The following is a 19,662-nucleotide window of genomic DNA, read 5'->3' on the forward strand; positions in this document are numbered from 1 at the left end:
TTACAGTGAGTGGAATTGTGCCAGTGAAAATTAAGTGGCAGCATGTCCTGCAAGCTACTGACTTAAGGATACGCTACTAAAAATATGGCATTAGCCAATTATCATTTCGAACTTTGTACTAAGTGAAAAACAATGTACTACATCGACCAAGATGCCTAGAGGTAATGACGTTGAGACGTGATGGCGGTGTGCTCCTATCCCCTTTCACCGTCATAAAAGGCTCCTTTGAGCCGCTTGTTCTGACGAGCTTGGGAGTGCTTGCTTGCCCTGATTGAAGTTGTGCCTGTGGAAATTAAGTGGCAGCATGTCCTGCAACCTACTGACTTAGGGATACGCTACTAAAAATGTGGCATTAGCCAATTATGATTTCGAACATTGCACTGAGTAAAAAATAATGTACTACATCGACCAAGATGCCTAGAGGTGATGACGCTGAGACGTGATGGCAGTGTACAATCCCCTTGTACCATTTTAAAAGGCTCCATTGAGCCGCTTGAGCTGACAAGCTTGGGAGTGCCTGTGAAAATTAAGTGGCAGCGTGTACTGCAACCTACTCACTTATCAATACGCTTCTAAAAATATTGCATTAGCCAATTATCATTTCGAACTTTGTACTGAGCGAACAACAATGTACTACATCGACCAAGATGCCTAGAGGTAATGACGTTGAGACGTGATGGCAGTGTGCTCCCACACCCTTTCACCATCCTAAAAGGCTCCCTGGAGCCGCTTGTGCTGACGAGCTTGGTAGTGCTTTTTTGCCCTGACTGGAACTGTACATGTGTAAATTAATTGGCAGCATGTCCAGCAACCTACTGACTTAGGGATACGCTACTAAAATTATGGCATTAGCCAATTATCATTTCGAACTTTGTACTGAGCGAAAAACAATGTACTACATTGACGAAGATGCCTAGAGGTAATGACGCTGAGACGTGATGGCAGTGTGCTCATATCCCCTTTCACCGTTATAAAAGGCTCCCATGAGCCACTTGAGCTGACGAGCTTGAGAGCACCTGCTTGCCCTGAGTGGAATTGTGCCTGTGAAAATTAAGTGGCAGCATGTCCAGCAACTTACTGACTTAGGGATACGCTACTAAAAATATGGCATTAGCCAATTATCATTTCGAACTTTGTATTGAGTGAAAAACAATGTACTACATCGACCAAGATGCCTTGAGGTAATGACGTTGACAGGTGATGGCAGTGTGTTCCTATGCTCTTTCACCGTTATAAAAGTCTCCCCTGAGCCGCTTGAGCTGACGAGCTTGGGAGCTCCTGTTTCGCAGAGTGGAATTGTGCCTGTGAAAGTTAAGTGGTAGCATGTCCAGCAACCTACTGACTTAGGGATACGCTACTAACAATATGGCATTAGCCAATTATCATTTCGAACTTTGTACTGAGCGAAAAACAATGTGCTACATCGACCAAGATACCTAGAGGTAATGACGCTGAGACGTGATGGCAGTGTACTTCTATCCCTTTTCACTGACATATAGATAAGACTGCACCTGCCCCCATAGCAGCCGAAAAACCTGCATGAGCAGTTCACTGTCTCCCATGCACCAGTGGAGACCCCTGTAATCTGAGCCAGGCAGAAGGATGGCCTGGGGCATTGAGGGTGAGAGGTTGTACCAGGCCTGTGGTACAACAGCGCCCCCAAGTGGCTGTCTGAAGAGACCTTGTACTTCTAACAGCAGGCATGCTGCATTTGCCGGCACTATTACACCCACCACTGCACAAGCTCTGCCACATACTGGAGCCATTACATTAAACGGAGAGTGGTGGAAGAGCACCTTCTGGTCATCAGTGGCAAGAAGCACAAGAGGGGAACAGCCACTGTGTGCACGGTATGAGAGAGACTGAGCATTTACTCACTTGGGTGCATATACAATGAATGACTGCACAAAGGAGTCTGTACCAACCAGCTGCCCCTGCACCGAATGGCCACTGTTGTCCAATCAAGGAGAATGCCACATTGTGACCAGCCCTACCAAGCACGAACCTAGGCAGGACACAGTGCTGCGATGGCTCAGCCTCGAGGTGTAAGCACTGCACCCTTGAGCAAAGAGGAGGTGGAAGGGAGGTTACCAGCCATCAACCAAGCAAAGCACAGAGGAGTTCCCAGAGAAGGAGATCTCAGAGCAAGTGCCCAGTGTGGCCCGAATGAAGGAAGGAGATAGTCTTCACCCTACCTGCACTAACACTGCCCAGTAGTGGCCCAAAGACTATTCAGGGAGTGCCCCCAACACTCCCTTAAGACTGTGTCATGCATTAGCCCATCACAGGCACGGGGGAGTTGCACATCTCCTAGTGGCAAGCTGCCACTACAACAAATGGAAGGAGACCCTCAATTTCCACTGCGATCCTGAGTTGCACCCGGAATACCTTGTTGAGGAGAAGAAAGGCATGAAAGAGGCTGCAGAACAGATCCATCAAAGCGCACCTACCTCCACTGCCATCCACGAAATGGGTGACACACCAGAGAAGACGTCCAGTCCTACAGACATGACCGGACCTGCAAGTGGTCTGTGATGGGAGATAATGCGCAGTCCAACAGACATGTTGGGGCTGGCAGGAGGTACCAGGTAGAAAGAGCTGACAATTTCCCAGCATGTGTAAAGAAGACATGCAACATGTGGCCTTTTGCCACATCTCACAGATAGTGAGAAGAAGAGATTGTGTCCTGTTGCCACATTGCAAAGAAGAAATGAAGAGGAGTGAAAGGAGTGTGATAATCCTGTCACATAGAAGAACAGATGACCACAGATGCAGAGGAAAAATCAACAAGGGGATAAGAACAATGACTCATACGACTACCTGAGTGCACCTGCCAACACAAGCCAGCCACCAGGGTGCAGTTACGTCATATGTGATAGCTCAGCGGGAGTACTGAAAGTAAACCGCCAGCAAGCACGAATCGCGTATCTGCTCCATGCTTCACAGTGTGAATGTCCAGCCACCTGTCACCGGCTGCTTAAAGTAAATGGCATCCCTGCTTGCAAATGCGTATGCCAAAGAAGAAGAGCTGCACCAAGTGTACACCAACCTACATGACTGCAAAGTCCCTCCAGTCACCCTTCCTCCAAACAAGTCATCGCCACCTGCTGTGTAAGTCATCTAATGGCGACAATTCCATCACGTGCCATGTGCATCACTACCCCCCTGGTTCATCAAGTAACAAGAATGGAGGCCTGCACAATTGCCATACAAACTGACAAGAAGTACCAGTGACGATCTGAACAACCAGTGACCACCTGTTCATCTAGTTTACATCCTGATCCTGGTAGCGAGAGCATGTTCTGAACAGGACACATCCACCCCTGATATTGCACAAGTGACTAGGTAGTGGCTCCTATGTGGTTTTGTGGCTGTCCAGATGCAGACACATGTGCAGCCCCAGTGCAGCCCACAGGCAGTCCTGTGGCAACTGACACAAGGCACCTCCCCCAAGCGTAAGAGATGGTCTTGACATTGGCCCACTAATGGATTCCTGGAGGCAGCCATGTCATGTAACAGACACTTTCAACAGGTCACAGGACACCAAGACTGTCTTCATTGGATCAAGCAAAACCACCGTCAAGTATTCACAATGGACTCCACCGCTGTTTCTGATGCAACAAGTTGAACTGTAAATCACCAATTGCATCGCAGCAAGTGCGAGCTGGACTGATCAACATCACATAGGTGGATTGTCATCCAACTGACCTGATGCAGAGGGATCTGGACTTCAACAGCACTGTGTTTGTGTCCAGAGGTACCTGGTTACATTATGGATGCGTGCCGAGATGCCTGGGTGCTCCCATCTGCACCTGGCCACCACTGTCCTGAGGACTGCCTCTCGAAGCTGTGAGACTTAATTTGTTTTAGTTTTTTTTTTCATTCCTTCCCACAGGTTGGACTTTTCGTATTTGTTTCAAATAAAATGTGGGAGGATTGTTGTGTCCTGCTGGGCACAGTCTAGTGTTTTACCAGCCTCTCCCACGAGGGCTGGCCCATACACTCACCCCACACCCATCCAGCACAGGCGTCACTGGTTAGGTGACCCTGCCAATAAAAGAGCCAAAGTGCATGTACTCGTGGCCAATTCAAAGTACAATTCCTAAGTGTGTGGGTGTCTCTTATTTACAAAGTATATGGGCCTAGAGCCCACATCTTTACAGGCAGGAGGTAGAGGTGGGGGATTTTTTGGGGAAGCAGTAATATAACATCGGCTAGTGTGACATACTACCCCTTTAAAGCCCCCCAATTTGGGGAGTTGCAACGATCGAACAAACAAACTAATTGATTAATTAGTTAATTAATGGGATTTATAGAGTGTGAGCAACTGTCTCCAAAAGTGTTCTAGCACTTATATAAAGTGTTGGGTGAACTTGGTTCACTGGGGCTGAGTAACTTATCTTGAAAGTTCTTAGTTAGGGTAACTTGTGAGTAGGTAGGTCTTGAGTTTTTAGTAGAAGACATCAGGCACATGTGACATCAGTGCCACCTATGGCATGTGAAAATTGTTTATGGCATAGTAGGTTGCATCTACCAGCTGGGTGGAGTAGCCTCATATGTGGAACTATAGGTACTGTGATCTGATGGTCAAGATTGCCATCAAAACATATTTTGCCATCGAAACACAGATAATGAACCCAGTGAAATACCCGGCTACAGCTGTCGAGGATCTCTTTAAAGAGTGAAATACCCGGCTACAGATAATGAACCCAGTGAAATACCCGGCTACAGCTGCCGAGGCTCTCTTTAAGGAGTGAAATACCCGGCTACAGATAATGAACCCAGTGAAATACCCGGCTACAGCTGCCGAGGCTCTCTTTAAGGAGTGAAATACCCGGCTACAGATAATGAACCCAGTGAAATACCCGGCTACAGCTACCGAGACTCTCTTTAAGGAGTGAAATACCCAGCTACAGATAATGAACCCAGTGAAATACCCGGTTAGCTGCCGAGGCTCTCTTTAAAGAGTAAAATACCCGGCTACAGATAATGAACCCAGTGAAATACCCGGCTAGCTGCCGAGGCTCTCTTTAGAGTGGAATACCCGGCTACAGATAATGAATCCAGTGAAATACCCGTCTACAGCTGCCGAGGATCTCTTTAAAGAGTGAAATACCCGGCTACAGCTGCCGAGGCTCTCTTTAAGGAGTGAAATACCCGGCTACATATAATGAACCCAGTGAAATACCCGGCTACAGCTGCCGAGGCTCTCTTTAAGGAGTGAAATACCCGGCTACAGCTGCCGAGGCTCTCTTTAAAGAGTGAAATACCCGGCTACAGCTGCCGAGGCTCTCTTTAAAGAGTGAAATACCCGGCTACAGCTGCCGAGGCTCTCTTTAAAGAGTGAAATACCCGGCTACAGCTGACGAGGCTCTCTTAAAGGAGCCAGAATGCTCACATTCGCTCTGTTGCATGGAACCTGCCCGCTGTTGCCGTAAAGGACGGTGATATAGGGAAGCCTAATATAACTGAATTGCTTATTCAACATCTTTATTTGATGATTGCGTCTTCTGGAAACCCAAACAGTGTCACCCGACTCTGAATATTTGTACCTAAGCAGACTTTTGGTTTTGTTTCTTGCCAGCTGCAGCAATGTGTGTCAGCGTATTGTGTGCGCCATTGTAGTTTGTTTTTGAAGTGGTTATGTTGTTACGTCCAACAGTGGATTGTGGCTAATGTGTGGAATTGTTTGCACTGTTCTTGCCTAGTTGCCTGGAATTTGTTCGTCGAATTCAAAATTGACTTTTCCTATGATCAGAGACTCCACAAAGGGTATTGTATTTCGAACTAAAGACTTTTTCCCTCGAAGAACTATCTTTCAAGATTATTTCCATACGTTTTAGTAAATATTGTGGCTCGGGAGCCAACCTGATTAATTTCCGAATCAGAAATGGAGAACAATGTGTTTGCCACACATTCTTCCTGCAATAGACTTTCTCCATAAACCTTTCATGATGAGCTTGCGATTGCCTATAATTCCACGCTGGTCGTTCTACAGAGCATTTATCAATAAGTAAATATGAGTCATTCTAATTAAGGTCCCCTGATAGCTGAGGAGGTCGGTTTTGCTGAACTCTGCCAATTGTGGCCAAATTGCTTTCTCACTCAAAATGGCAGGGAAAATTAATGTCCTGTTTTCATCATGTTGTCTCAATTAATGCACCACGGGGAGAGTAATCAAAGCATTCCAATAAGAAACATCAAGCAATGCTTTTTCTGTGCACCTCCCTGTTTGTTATGGAAACTTACAGTTTGTCTTAAGCATTTTTTGAAAGTGTTTGTATATTTTCCTTCACATCCACAAATATATCCTCAAGAAAAGATGGACTGGGCTTTTCACAGATCAATATGATAAGGACTTTCATAACGCTGCAGGAACATACAAATTGTAAGAAAGCACCTTACAAAGGCACACAAAATAATGTAATACAACAGAGAACATGGGCAAGCAGCATTCATAACTACAGAGAACTACCCATTTATAAACTTCTAATGATGCTTTATGAAAAGTAATTGATGTCTTGGCAATATCTACAAATGTCCTCTCCATGTCCTGGTGTCTTGTCTTTCAGATTTATATTCCAACCCACGCCATTTGATATATTGTTAGTCAAGTACATATGTGTGTTTTGTGTGTGTGTGACAGTCTGGACAGTCCTCTTCATTATCCCTTCGTCCTTGAAATATCCCCCATTTGTAGGGCCCTTGATCTAGAGGGACCCTTCAAACAGCAAACCTGTGTTCCTCAAGGTGCCATATTGGTGCACCTTAAGAGAGGAGGCCCTTAATGTGCCCCATATTCTTGTAGTACAAAGGGGGTATCCCTCTTGACCACCTATGTTCATATCTTGTCTGTAGTTTCTGAACCAAGGTGAGCTGCTTAGTGGCCTTCACATGTCAAGTCAAGTGGCTTGGTCACATGTTGCCCGTTTTGTGCTCTTTATTTGTTTTGTTCATCGCTGTTTGTGAACATAATGGGTGTAATTTCTTGCTGTATTAACCATGATCATTATATTATCTGTGCACAGTCAATTGCTTCAGTAACTCTATTTTGGGGCCAATTGTTAGTTTTATCTGTATCTATATGTAAACATTTATTTTTGTAAGAATTGCTGTTGAAAGGTGCCAGATGAATGCTGACTATAGGGGGCAACACCATCCTACACTTCTTCTTGTGATGTTTCTGTATTCCTATTGCTGTTTGAAAAGAATATGGATTTCTTACCAGAGCAGCCCTCTGGAATGTGTAAGTTGTAATTTCCATGGAAGCAGTGACCACTGCTTTGAATTCTCTCGACAAGGCATCCAGGGTTGGAGGGACACCATTTGGAGGGTCAGGACTAACTCAGGCTGGGCCCAGGTTTGGGTTCAAGATGGTTGGAGCCATTTCTGTCCCTGAGCTTCAGATCAGAAGGTCAGGGAACAAGCTTTTGGAGTCACTCTGGAAGTCTTGTGCTCAAGCAGAGGAGCAGGTCTCAAGCAGCAGGGCAGTCCTCTGAGGGACCTGGAGGGCTTCAGTCAGCAGGACAGTCAACTTGATGCATCCAGTCAGTCCTCTGAAGTACATAGCAGGCCACAGGCAGCAGGGAAGTCCTCTGAGATTTCTCTGAAGGTTCGGAAATTAACTGAAGAGTGGATCTGAGGGTGTGAGTTTTATACATGGGGCAAACTTTGAAGTGAAATAAACTTCTGGAGTTTTCCCCTCACAGACGTGTCTGGAATTTCTTGTCTTCCTGCCCCAGTGCCAGGATATCTGAAGTAACAAAAGGCTAGTGTGTAGTTTTTTGTGTGTGATCTGAGGCAGCTTCTTTGAAGTGCAGCTAGGGCTGTGCACAGCTCTGTCTCCTTATCCTACGAGGAAGAAAATCCTGCTAACACCCAGTCTCCTACTGTGTGGCTATCTGTGAGGTAAAAACAAAGGCAAACTGCCAACTACACCTAGTCATGTGATGTGACCCAGGAGCAGGCTGCAAGCAGAGAATACCAACTTTCTAAAAGCAGCATTTTCAGAATTGTGACATTACATAAAATGTTACCATTAAAGAAGATTTTCGAATACAAATTTTTTGAGACCAAACATGAAGTTTCTATCTGTTCCCAATCAAAGGTTAGCACTTAGTAAATGTAGTAAGGTAGCCCAATGTTATCCTACGGGAGAGGTAGGCCTCACAGTAGTGAAAAGCGAATTTGAGATCTTTTCACTACCCGGAGAGGTAAAACTTTTAAACATGTGATTCCTTTTGAATACAATGCATCTAGACCTGCCCTGACCTGTGCTGTTGAGGGCCTTCCATGGGGGTGACACATGTATTAGAGAGAGAGGTTTTGTCAGGCCAAATAGTCAGTTTAAAAATGCACACAGGCTGCAATGGCAAGCCTTAAAGGGCTATTTCAAATTCGAGGAATGGCCCGCGCACGCTCCAGTTGCCCAGATTATAACTATAAATGGGTTCGGAGTAAAGGGTACTCTGTTTAAACTTGGAGTAATTAACCTTTATGTCAATCCAAAAAAAAAGGATAAAAATACAAACATTAGAAGGATCATTAGGCTTATTAGAAAGTATCTCCACGAGAACCAAGGACATGAATGTATCATCACTGGGGACTTTAACATAAGAGACCTATGCGGACCTGAACAAAATCATGAAGACCGCAGTCGTAATCTTATGGAAGCCTGTATTAATGAATTCAATCTGGGGTCTGCGAATAACGTAGGGCAGTTGACAACGATTCCACAACCTACATTTAAAAACATCTCCACGCTTGATTACATCTTCCTGAGCAAGAATTTGTTGAGGAGATGTGAAGAGTATAAGGTACGGCACACTCCCGGAAGTGATCACCAACCAATCTCTGCTCTTGTCAACACTAGCAGCATGATGCACGAGGAACATCTTACTGCGGGCAATATGCTCACTCTACATAATGAAACAGATTCAATAAAACGGATTAAATGGGACCCCATAAGCCGTGCAAAGTATACTAAATGGAAGCAGAACATATGCATAACTGGTCCGCAGAGCAGCTGGGCTGAAATTATGACTTCGTTATCCAATGCCTTGGCTTCATTAAAACAGTCTACTTATAAAAATAAATATACCCCACTGGGGCAATTTAACTTCACTGAAAGTAAAAAGAGATGCTGCTTGGCAGAAGCGAACCACAGGAGGGAAAAGTCCATTCGAATGGAAAGACTTTTGAAGACAGCAAGAAAATCGCATAAAAAAATTGCCTGGCAACTGAAACAAACTTGCATAGAGGAAAAATTGAGAAATATCTACACATTACTAGCACCCAACAAAAGCAAGGAATTCTGGAGACATGTCAATGGTCTAAATGGCGGCCATCCTACCCTGTATGCTGTACCTGCTATCGAATGGGCAGATCATGCAACCAGTCTATATGTTGACCAAAAAACATCGATGGCAAGCATTGTCAAGGTAGAAGGCTGCTTATACGAAGAGAGCAATGTGGTGGAGCCTTACCAAACAGAAAGGGAAATACAAACTATCCTGCAGGGCATCAAGAAGGATGGAGTGCCAGGGCCCAATGGGCTGCCAGGGTATATTTTTAGGGAAGATCATGAATACTGGGCACCCCATATTCAGGGCTTATTCATTCATTGCTACAACAGCTCTGCAGTTCCGGAATCATGGAAAGGCTCCATCCTACAACCCATTCATAGAAAGGGGGACGCCTCCGACCCGGGGAACTATAGACTGATTGCACTACTGGACGTGGAAGGCAAGGCATTCACCAAAATGCTCTTGAAAGAGATAGAGTTATGGATCACGGAAAACCATGTAATTCCGCAATACCAGACTGGCTGTCGGCCAAACTCATCGACCATGGACAACGCCATCGCACTTTCATATCTGGCAACGAAGGCTACTGGGGCCACCTCCCCCCCATTATATGCATGTTTTGTGGACTATAGTGCCGCCTTTGATGGGGTTGATCGAAACATTCTGTGGGCAAAATTGGCTAAGTGGGGTATACCAAAGAAACTCCTTGCGGCCATCTTATCACTCTACACTGGCACGTGGGTGCGAGTTAAGCTCACTAGCTCATGTGCAACTGCCAAGATCTTCACAACCAGGGGGCTAAAACAGGGCTGCGTGATCGCCCCTAACCTGTTTAACTTATACACCGCAGACCTGGGAGAAGCACTGTTAAAAACTAACATCTTTCCTCCAAAATTGGGTCACCTCAGACTGCCAATTATGCAGTACGCGGACGATCTCGTCTTATTGGATCACACAAGAATTGGCATGAAAAGGGCATTAGAGATGCTACATAATTACAACATGGAAAACAAGCTCATAGCTAATGCATCGAAGACAAAAGTGCTGATTTTTGGACACAAGTTATAAAAACTAAGATTGGCATGGCAGCTGGGTCCTCTTAGGATAACCACGACCAATAAATACACCTACCTGGGAGTACAATTTATAGATACCTGCAGACCAGTACTGCAGGTTAAAGCACTAGAGGCAAAAGCAGCTAAACTAACATATGGCTTGTGTAAATTACATCACAAACTTGTAAGTCAATCAACGGAGGGAATCCGACGAGTAATGCAAGCCAAGCTAATGCCTACACTCAGCTATGGCCACCTCGCCTTCCCTGGTTTGCTGACCAAAAAATTGGAGGGCCTATACACAATAGCATATAAAAATTCTTCAATCTCCCTCACACGACCAGGTGTTCACTGATCCGACTAGAGTTCAACATCACAGCAATGGACATTGAATGCAAAAAAGACATAGTCAAATTCCAACATAATGTGATCAATGCATGTCCGGGCTCATTCAGGGCAGCGCTACATGTGGTTTTTACAGATAACAATAGTCGCTGGGCAAGTTATTTCTTGATGGCCAAAAAAACACTGGGTCTATCTACTGAATTTTCAACAGACATATCATTAACAAAGTGCAGTCTAAAGAACCTGTTAAAATAGTGTGGCAAGAACACCTCGAGGCAACAAGACCTTGAACGGATCAGACCAGTTCTGGGTGCAGAAGGCCTTATCAATTCACATGAAACTACTGCAAGCCAGTCCTATTTAAAAGCAGGTCTTGAAAGGCAAGCCCTACAAAATGTCATGAGGGTGAGGGTCTTAACTTTACCAATACAAGACTATAGAGCCCACTGGAAAAACTGGTCTTCAAGTGGATCCGGTTGCTGTCTGTGCCAACATCGCACAGAATTTGCGGAACATGTCATTTGCTGTTGCCCAGCTTTGCTGTCCCCAAGGCGTATGCATTTAAGATCCATGTTCATACATCACGGCGTAAGAACATGCAAGAAGGCCAATAGGCACATCTACACCACCATAGTGAAGATGGAGCTGGCACTAATTGGGAAGTTTTACTTGGCTGCTGGAATGTTCTTACGATCGGCCAGAGTAGTGACAGTTGAATAAATCATGTTCAAAGGACTACTGGCGCTTGCAATCACTTAGCATAGCACTTTTTTATACTACTTATGTCTATACTAACTTTTACTAGGAATAGTATGCCCTCCGCAACTTGCGCATCCCCCGCATGTCAAATCTCCACATGAGCTGTTTCTAAACGGCCTTTTTTTTTTTTTTTGGTACACAGTTACTAATGTACAGTTACTTCATAACATTATTGCATTTTAACCTCTTGTTGTTTTATTCAGATTTTATGCATCTTATTTTTAACTTTCTCTAAATTGTATTTTCCTCCGCTTTTGTAAAGGATTTTAATTAATCATACAAGAAAGTTGTACCACCACTAAAGGGCTATTTAAGTGGGTGGCGCAATAAGTGTTATAGGCCCACTTGTAGCATTTAATTTACAGATCCTGGGTACATATAGTACCACTATAGTAGGGACTTATAAGTAAATCAAATGTGCCGATTGGGTGTAAGACAATTTCACCATGTTTGAAGGAGAAAGCACACATGTGTAGAGTCCTAATGCCAGCAAAGAGAATTTCAGGAAGCCAGAGGATACAAACAAAAGGTTTGGTGTAAGATCACAACAAAGGCTATCAGGTCTAACATGTGTCCTGGCCAGCTGAATGTGGGGAGAGATACCCCCCCTCATGGGAGTTCTCATCACTAAAATGGAGGAACCATCAGCTTTTGAATGGGCACAACCAGGGCGGCGTTCCAACATAGAGTCCACTCCCTGTAGGGAGATGGACTGCCTCAACAGTTTGGGATGTATACCCTCTATCTTCATAAGCCATCTTAGGGGTCTGTGGTCTGTCTGAACCCAGAAGTGAGTCTCAAACAGGTATGGTATTAACTTTTTCATTGACCAGACCACAGCATAGGCTTCTCTTTCAATACACAGCTCTGCCTCATTTCCCTCAGTAACCTTCTACTGATGAAGATACAGGTTGGTCTAGGCCCTCCTCATTCAAATGTGATAGCACAACCTCTGTGCCATGCTCTGAAACGTCTGCACTATAATCTCCTAGGAGAAGTGAGGGGTAGTATGTACTGATACTGTACACATGGCCTCCTTGAGTGTATTAATGTTAATGTTAAATGATTTTTGGTAGGCTTCTGTCCAGAAAACATTTTTTGGACTTGTTCTTGGAAGTCAGTTCAGTCAAGGGGGCAACAATGTCCCTTGACAAACCTCATGTATTATCCAGTTATGCCTAGGAAGGCTCTAACTTCAGTCTGGGCTTCAGAGAGTTCCCAGGCCAGCATAATGTACATTTTAGCTTGGATCTTGGCATCTTGCCCCCACTCACTAGGGGGCTCATTACGATGGCGGGTGGACTTGGTCTGCCCGCCACAATAGCGGTGATTGAGTCCCACCGCAATGCATGCGGCGGTCCTGCATATACAATTATGATGGGACCGCCACCGCTGTGGTCAGATTCCGCACCTTTCACATTGCTACCATGGCTGCTGACAGTAGCACCGCTGCGATGTTAAAAAGAGCATGTTGCGCATTTCACTGCACTACGTGGCAGGCACTACACAGTGCCTGCCACTTGGTGCAGTGTAATGTATGGTACCCCCCAGTGCACCCACACCTTCCCCAACACAAGGGGGCCCACAACAGGCCCCTGAAGACATTCTTCACCAGCCTATCAATGGCGGTTCAACCGCCACGGAAATTCTAGCTTCTGCTGGCATCATAATTGTGCTGGCAGAGCCTGCTAGGCTCCGCCATCATTGTTAGCATGCTGACCGCTCCGCCAAGCAATCGTGATGATTGCTACCGGTGGAAAAGCGGCGGACAGACTTTCCGTCCCCCGCGATACCCACCGCCATCATAATGTGGCAGGGGGTAAATCTAATGGCTATTTTTCCGCCATCGTAATGAGCCCCTAGGTGTTCAAGATATATCTCAGATTTGTGTCCTATCTGACACTTGCTGACACTGACAGTCAGGCCTGCCTGTTGCAGGGTCAGAAGCACCTCCTGTAGGTGAAACAGGTGATCCTTCAAACTAGAATTGAATACAGCTATGTCATCTGGGTAAGCAGCACCGAAAGCCTCCATCCTTGCCAGAACCGGGTAACCAACCCCTGAAAGGTGTCAGGGTATTCTTTAGCACAAAGGGCATCATCCTGAATTAGAAGTGGCACTCTGAGGTGGAGAATGCAGTCTTCTCCTTAGCCCCCTCGGTAAGGGCAAATCTGTTAGTACCCAGACATCAAGTCAAATGTACTTAGAAACTTGATAGCTCCCAACATATATATGAGTTCATCCGTTCACAGTGTTAGACCTGTCAGCCTTAGGGCAGTATTCCGTCAAATATTTTGCCTTTCCCCTCCTATTTTTCTGAATTTGTTTTTCCTGGCCTTCGGACACTGTGCACTTTCCCACGCTAAGCAATGCTAAGGTGTTTGTGCTGACTCCCTAAAACACGGTAAAGATGGCTTACACCTGAATGTCATATTTAGTTTATTTGAAGGCCCTAGTAAAGTGGAATACATATACAGAGGGCTGGTAAATTAAATGCTACTAGAGAACCTGCAGCATTTATTGTGCCACAAACATAAGTATCCCCTTAAAACATGTCTCATGCCTGCCATTGCGGCTTGTTGGCCAACTTAAGCTACCAATTAGACTTGGCAAAATAATCCCCTTGCCATGCCTAACAATCTCTTTTTATTACATATAGGTCACCCCTAAGGTAATCCCTAGACAGCCCATAGGGCAGGGTGCAATGTAATTAAAATGTTGGGCATGTATTTTTAAGTTTTACATGCCTTGGTGGTGAAAAATTCACACATCTGTTTTCCACTATTGCGAGACCTTCCTTTTCCATATGATAACCCAAGGTAACCTTATTACATTTAATAAGTGCTAACTTTTGATTGGGAGCAGTTAGAAAAGTCAAGTTTGGTGCCTGAGGAAATGTAATTTAAAATCCTCTTTTAAGGTAAAGTTAGATGAGTCATCTTAGGCAGTATTGGGGGAGGAGCTGAGGCCAGCCCCACTTGCACTTCAAAGACTGTGCATCAGCTCTCCCACAAAGAACTTAATACTAACCTATTGTACCTGCATACAGACTGGGACCAGGGAAGGGGGGCAGCACATTCTAGACACTTCTGTGGGGGAAGGCTCTGGCAGTTTCTCCCACATCAAAGGGGGCACCAGTTATGAAAATAGGACCCTCACAATTCTCTTCAGTTCACTTCTGGACCTGCATAATGACTCTCAGATGCTGACCACTGCTGTTGCCTGCACTGTACTTCAGAGGACTGCCTTTCTGTACTAAGACGGTCTGCCCTGCTGCCAGTAGCCTGCTCCTTGCTCCAAGAAGACTGTACTGCTACTTGAGACCTGTTTTTCTATTTGAACCCAGGAATTCCAGTTTGACTACAAGGGCTAATTAGCTGGCCTTCTGATCAGAGCCTAGGCACTCAGATAACCCAAGTCCAAACCTTAAGACAAACACAATTTTCACCGAAAAAAAGTGCTCTGAGAACCGAGAGGAGATCAGGACCTACCTGCTTGCCAATCCACCCAAGGTTCATCTCCGGTCGGTCTGAATTCATGGCAGCTATAATTACTTACTTCTCAACAGCAGCAAATCCTGTTTGGGGGCTCCTTGCAGAAGGAGGATTCAACGTCATGGAGCTCTTGGCGGTTACAGCCTGCATCTTCGTCCCACTGGAGATTTTTTACTTCCAAAAAAGAGATTAAGTTCAAACGTGGGAATATTCACCACAACTTTGTCCAGTTGCTCCCCAATGACGATGCCTCCTCCTCAGACAAATCCGGCCTCCCTGCATTGCTGGTAAGCAAAGATCGGGTCCAATTCACTATGTGTATCCAACCCGTGCTCCGTTGTGGTTGGCTATAACATTCGACTTTGCCCCGGTCTCGTGCGACCAGAAGTCTGTAGTTGTTGCTTTGATCGTTTAGGCACTATTTTCCACTTCAAACTAAAAAAATGTATAACTCCAGTTCTTATAATTGCATTTTTGTCATTTTTATGTCAAATAATGTATTCAAATTAACTGTATTTTTCAAAAATGATGTGGAATTTTTCTTGTGTTGTGTTTTCACTTTAGTGTTGTGTAATTGCTATGTAAATACTTTACACATTGTCTCTAAGTTAAGCCTGACTGCTTTTGTGCCAAGTTTCCAAAAGATTAAGCACAGGTTAGTTTAGTGACTTTTTGTGATTCACCCTGACAAGGATTGTGGTTGTTGCTTGAGTAGGGCATCACCCTCCTCAACCAACAATCCAAGTTCTCACAATGTGTCTTTGTAACTGAGTTGAGTCCCCTATAACACATACATAATCAGAATTCTGGAGCAGCTCCCTGTGGGGTGACTTTGGGCATGAGCACCACTGGGCTGGACCACGGGCTACTGGAGTGCTCATTGAACCCCAATTCAAGCATCTTGGATACTTTCTCCTTAACAGGCACACTGTTCTTTTTATCTATATATCATGGGTACATAAATGTGTTAGCCAAGGGATGAGGGAGAACAAAAAAGAAAACTGCTCCAGGAACTAAAGACAGTCCCTATGCTGTTCGGGGGTCAGTGTAGTAGAGAGGTTGACACCTTACACTGACCCATCCTACTGTTTGGAAGCTCCACTTCCTCAATACCCTATACTTTTTTGTCCAGGCTGAAACGCAATCAGAGTTAACATCCACTCACCTGGTCCCAACTGCTGACACATTACTGGAGTCAATGCTGGACTTCCTATCCCTCCCAAGGACAGCAAATTCCTAGGAATCAAAACCCTAGAAGACAAACAGTCCCCAAGAGGAAAGGGGGAGCTGGGTTAAAAGAAAAAAAGAGAGACTTGCAGTGTTGGATCTGCTCTGTGGCTGTGCGACACTGCCTAAATGGATTTATCACTTTGGACACCTTCTGCGTTAGTAAGGTATATGTGCCCGGGAAAAGAACCTCTGTTTTTGCGATAATGCAATGCACTGGAAATAATAAGAGGGGGAATACAATGAATGTGCATTAAATTCATAGACAAAAACTTACAGGTTTCATCAGAGCAGAATAACCAAAATAACAGATTGGAGTGTGGCACTTCTTGGAATAACTTGAAATACAGATTTTGGCACAAGATCCATATGTATATCAAAGACTCTGAAGTGCTTTCTTTAAGCACCACTGTTCATCAGAGAAACATGGTGCCCAAGTGTTTAATCCTTGAGTGATGCAGTTCAAGCACCACGGTGTAGGAAGGGTCTGGATTATAAACGCCCAAGAAGTGCTAGAATAAATGACAGAGAGGACAATAGGGGGAAAGTCTATAGTATTTGAAGACGGGGATATTCAGTAATGTTTACTACTGTAGGAGGTTTAGTGTGCACTAACCTGATATCAAGTACTTAGTCTAGTTCTAGGATCTCGAGGCTTTGACTAAGGGAGTCATGGGGGATCTAGAGTAGCTGTGCAGGAGGGAGCAAGGAGGAAGAAATCAAGGGAGGGGGTCCCACAGGAACCACCAGTTTGATGGTCTTTAAGGAGACTGGAGTGCTTTTTGATTCCGGCAGGATTCTTCAGGTAAGTGAAGGTCTAAGTTTGCCCATTCTCACATACTAAAGCTAATGAAATCAATTGATATACAGTGATCCCAGAAGAGAGCTCGGAGCCATCGGAACTGGCTCATCTTTCCTAACCCGTGGGATACGTAACAACAAGCCAAGGTTAGACCTAAGAAGTTTTCTGGGAGCCACAGAATCAACAGCATGTCTCTGCTGAGATGAAGTGATAAGGGTGACTAGTATCATTAAATATTGTGGAACTTTATGGGAAGTATTAGCCAAGTAATGGGGGGGGGGGGGTCGGTTCAAGAACCACACCCTAATGATTGACCCCTTTGCCAGCTGGGCTTTCTAGTGTTCCTGCACCATGTCAGATGTCAAGGCACTAGTCTTCTGCATTCCCTTTGGGTTGGCAGAACATTCTTGTTAAAATGCACCACTTTACTGCAGTACAAACACTGGATTAATTTCTTTCTACTTTCTTTTTCCTCTGCAGTCAGAGGACCACACAAGCCCCCAATCGGCATGAGTTCTTTAGTGATTTGATCCTTAGACTCTGTCTCTTTATGCTCAGACTGCACAACTAGTAGTCTGGGATCCCCTCAGGGGCGTTCCCCCTTTCGATAATTTAACCTATGGTCAAGCCTGACAACTAAATCAATGAACTCGTAACAACCTGAGGGAAAAGCTACAACTTGTATCTCAGAATCATCTCTTAAACCTCTATAAAAGAGGTAGGTTCTTTTTTCCTATGAACACTGGCTTTCCGTAATTAATTTACCAATGGCAGTAATGTAGGTAAGAAGATCTTTTTTGCCCTGACGTAGGTTTAACAACCCATTTTTGCTCATCTGGACAAAAGAGTGCTTAGCAAAGAGACGGCGCATCGTCTCTTTAAACCTTCCAAAATCCAGGTCATTATTTTCTATGAGTGGAATAGCCCAATTATCAGCTGCCCCTCTGAGATAGGATAGGGTAAATGCAACTCTAGTTGCATTGAGGGAAAGGCTGCAGTAGAACAAAGAAACTGCAGCTGGCACTGACTCCAGATTACATCAAATTTGTGACTATCCCTAAAAAATCATTTGGGGGAGGCCAAAGGCACTGGGACTGGAGTGGTAACTGTGACATAAATAGGATTAGCACTTCCGGTAACGGAAGCGCTTGTTGGATTTCCCAATTATCCAAAGTATGAAGGTTGCAAAATGGAACTTGTACCATTGGGAACTGCCCCAGCTCCCCCTCAGATATCCATGGGGAGTGGCGAGGGCGACATTGGGCTAGTTAATCCTTCAGCGACTGATTTTCCAGTCGCAAAGGCTGGGCTTTGTGCTGTACATCCCCTAAAGCCGTTGCTAGATCTAAAACACTCACCAGGTCTCAACCGTAGAGATGACACTGGAGCCGATGCTGATTCTCCTATCCCTCCCGAGGACAGCAAATAACTAAGTGTCAAAATACCTTAACACACACTGTTCCCAAGAGGAAAGTTGGTTTGTTAGGATAAAAAAAAGACTTACTGTCTTGTATCTCCTCTGACGCTGTGTGACACTGTGTAACAGGATTTGTCACTTCTGAGACCTTCTGAATTAGCAAGGTATATATGCCCGGGACAAGAACCTCTGTTTTTGCGATGACACAATCCACTGGAAATAATAAGCGGGTGCAGTTATCATCAGGACACTAAGAAGTCTCTACATACAATGAATATGCATTAAATTCAGTGACACAAACTTACAGGTTTCATCAGCAGCCCGACATGACAGCATAATAACCAAAATCACAGATTAGAGTGTGGCACTCCCAGGAATAACTTGAAAAACAGATTTTGGCACAAGGTCTATACATATATCAGGCTTGGGCGGGGTTTATACACCATCTCTTAGGCTCAATGAAAGTAGCTATCTCACATGTGGCACATGGGGCACATGGGGCACATGGCCCACTGGAAGGTTCTCGAGCCACGGGGAAAACATGTGCTAGCATACTCTATTTCACCCTACAGAATGGACAGGTGCAGCTTGTTGATTGGAACCAAATAACAGGAAAAAATGCATTGTTTTAGCTCGAACATGCATTATGGAAAACAATACCAAGGCCCAAGTAACAGTGTTAGCTATGCTTGCCATTGGCGCATGGGATTCTGGGGAAGCTTGCAGGGATTCAAGCATAATAGAAATTATGGGTCCTGGGGAAGCATCAGTCATAAGGGCGATGGAGGAACATCAGTCATGAGGGTGCTGGCGAAACAGCAGGAATGAGGCTGCTGGGAAAACATTGGTCCTGAGAATGCTGGGGAAACCTCAGACACGAGGGTGTCGGGGGCATTAGTTATAAGGGTGCTGGGGGAACATCAGTCATGACATCATAGCATACTATAAAGTGCCATAGGTGTAATGTAACATCAACCCTGTGCACTAGGTCTATTATACAGAGGGCACATGAGGGGTTTGTGATAAGAGTGGCCTTCTGGTCATGCCAGAGTTTCATTATTCCCTGGCTGATTCCCAATTCCCAGAGTCCTTCTTCTAGAAGCTCTGCATCTGATTTCCGAGAGCCAACATGGGCTAACTACATTGTGAGAGGACTTCTTTCCACAACAATGTTGATCATTAAGCATCAAGTAACTCCCATTCGAAAGTAACTTGAACACCAGATTAATCAGGGCAGCCGGGGAACCTTTCAAATGAC

This window comes from Triturus cristatus, chromosome 5_2 (assembly GCF_964204655.1).
Source record: "Triturus cristatus chromosome 5_2, aTriCri1.1, whole genome shotgun sequence".
NCBI classification, from domain to species: Eukaryota; Metazoa; Chordata; class Amphibia; order Caudata; family Salamandridae; genus Triturus; species Triturus cristatus.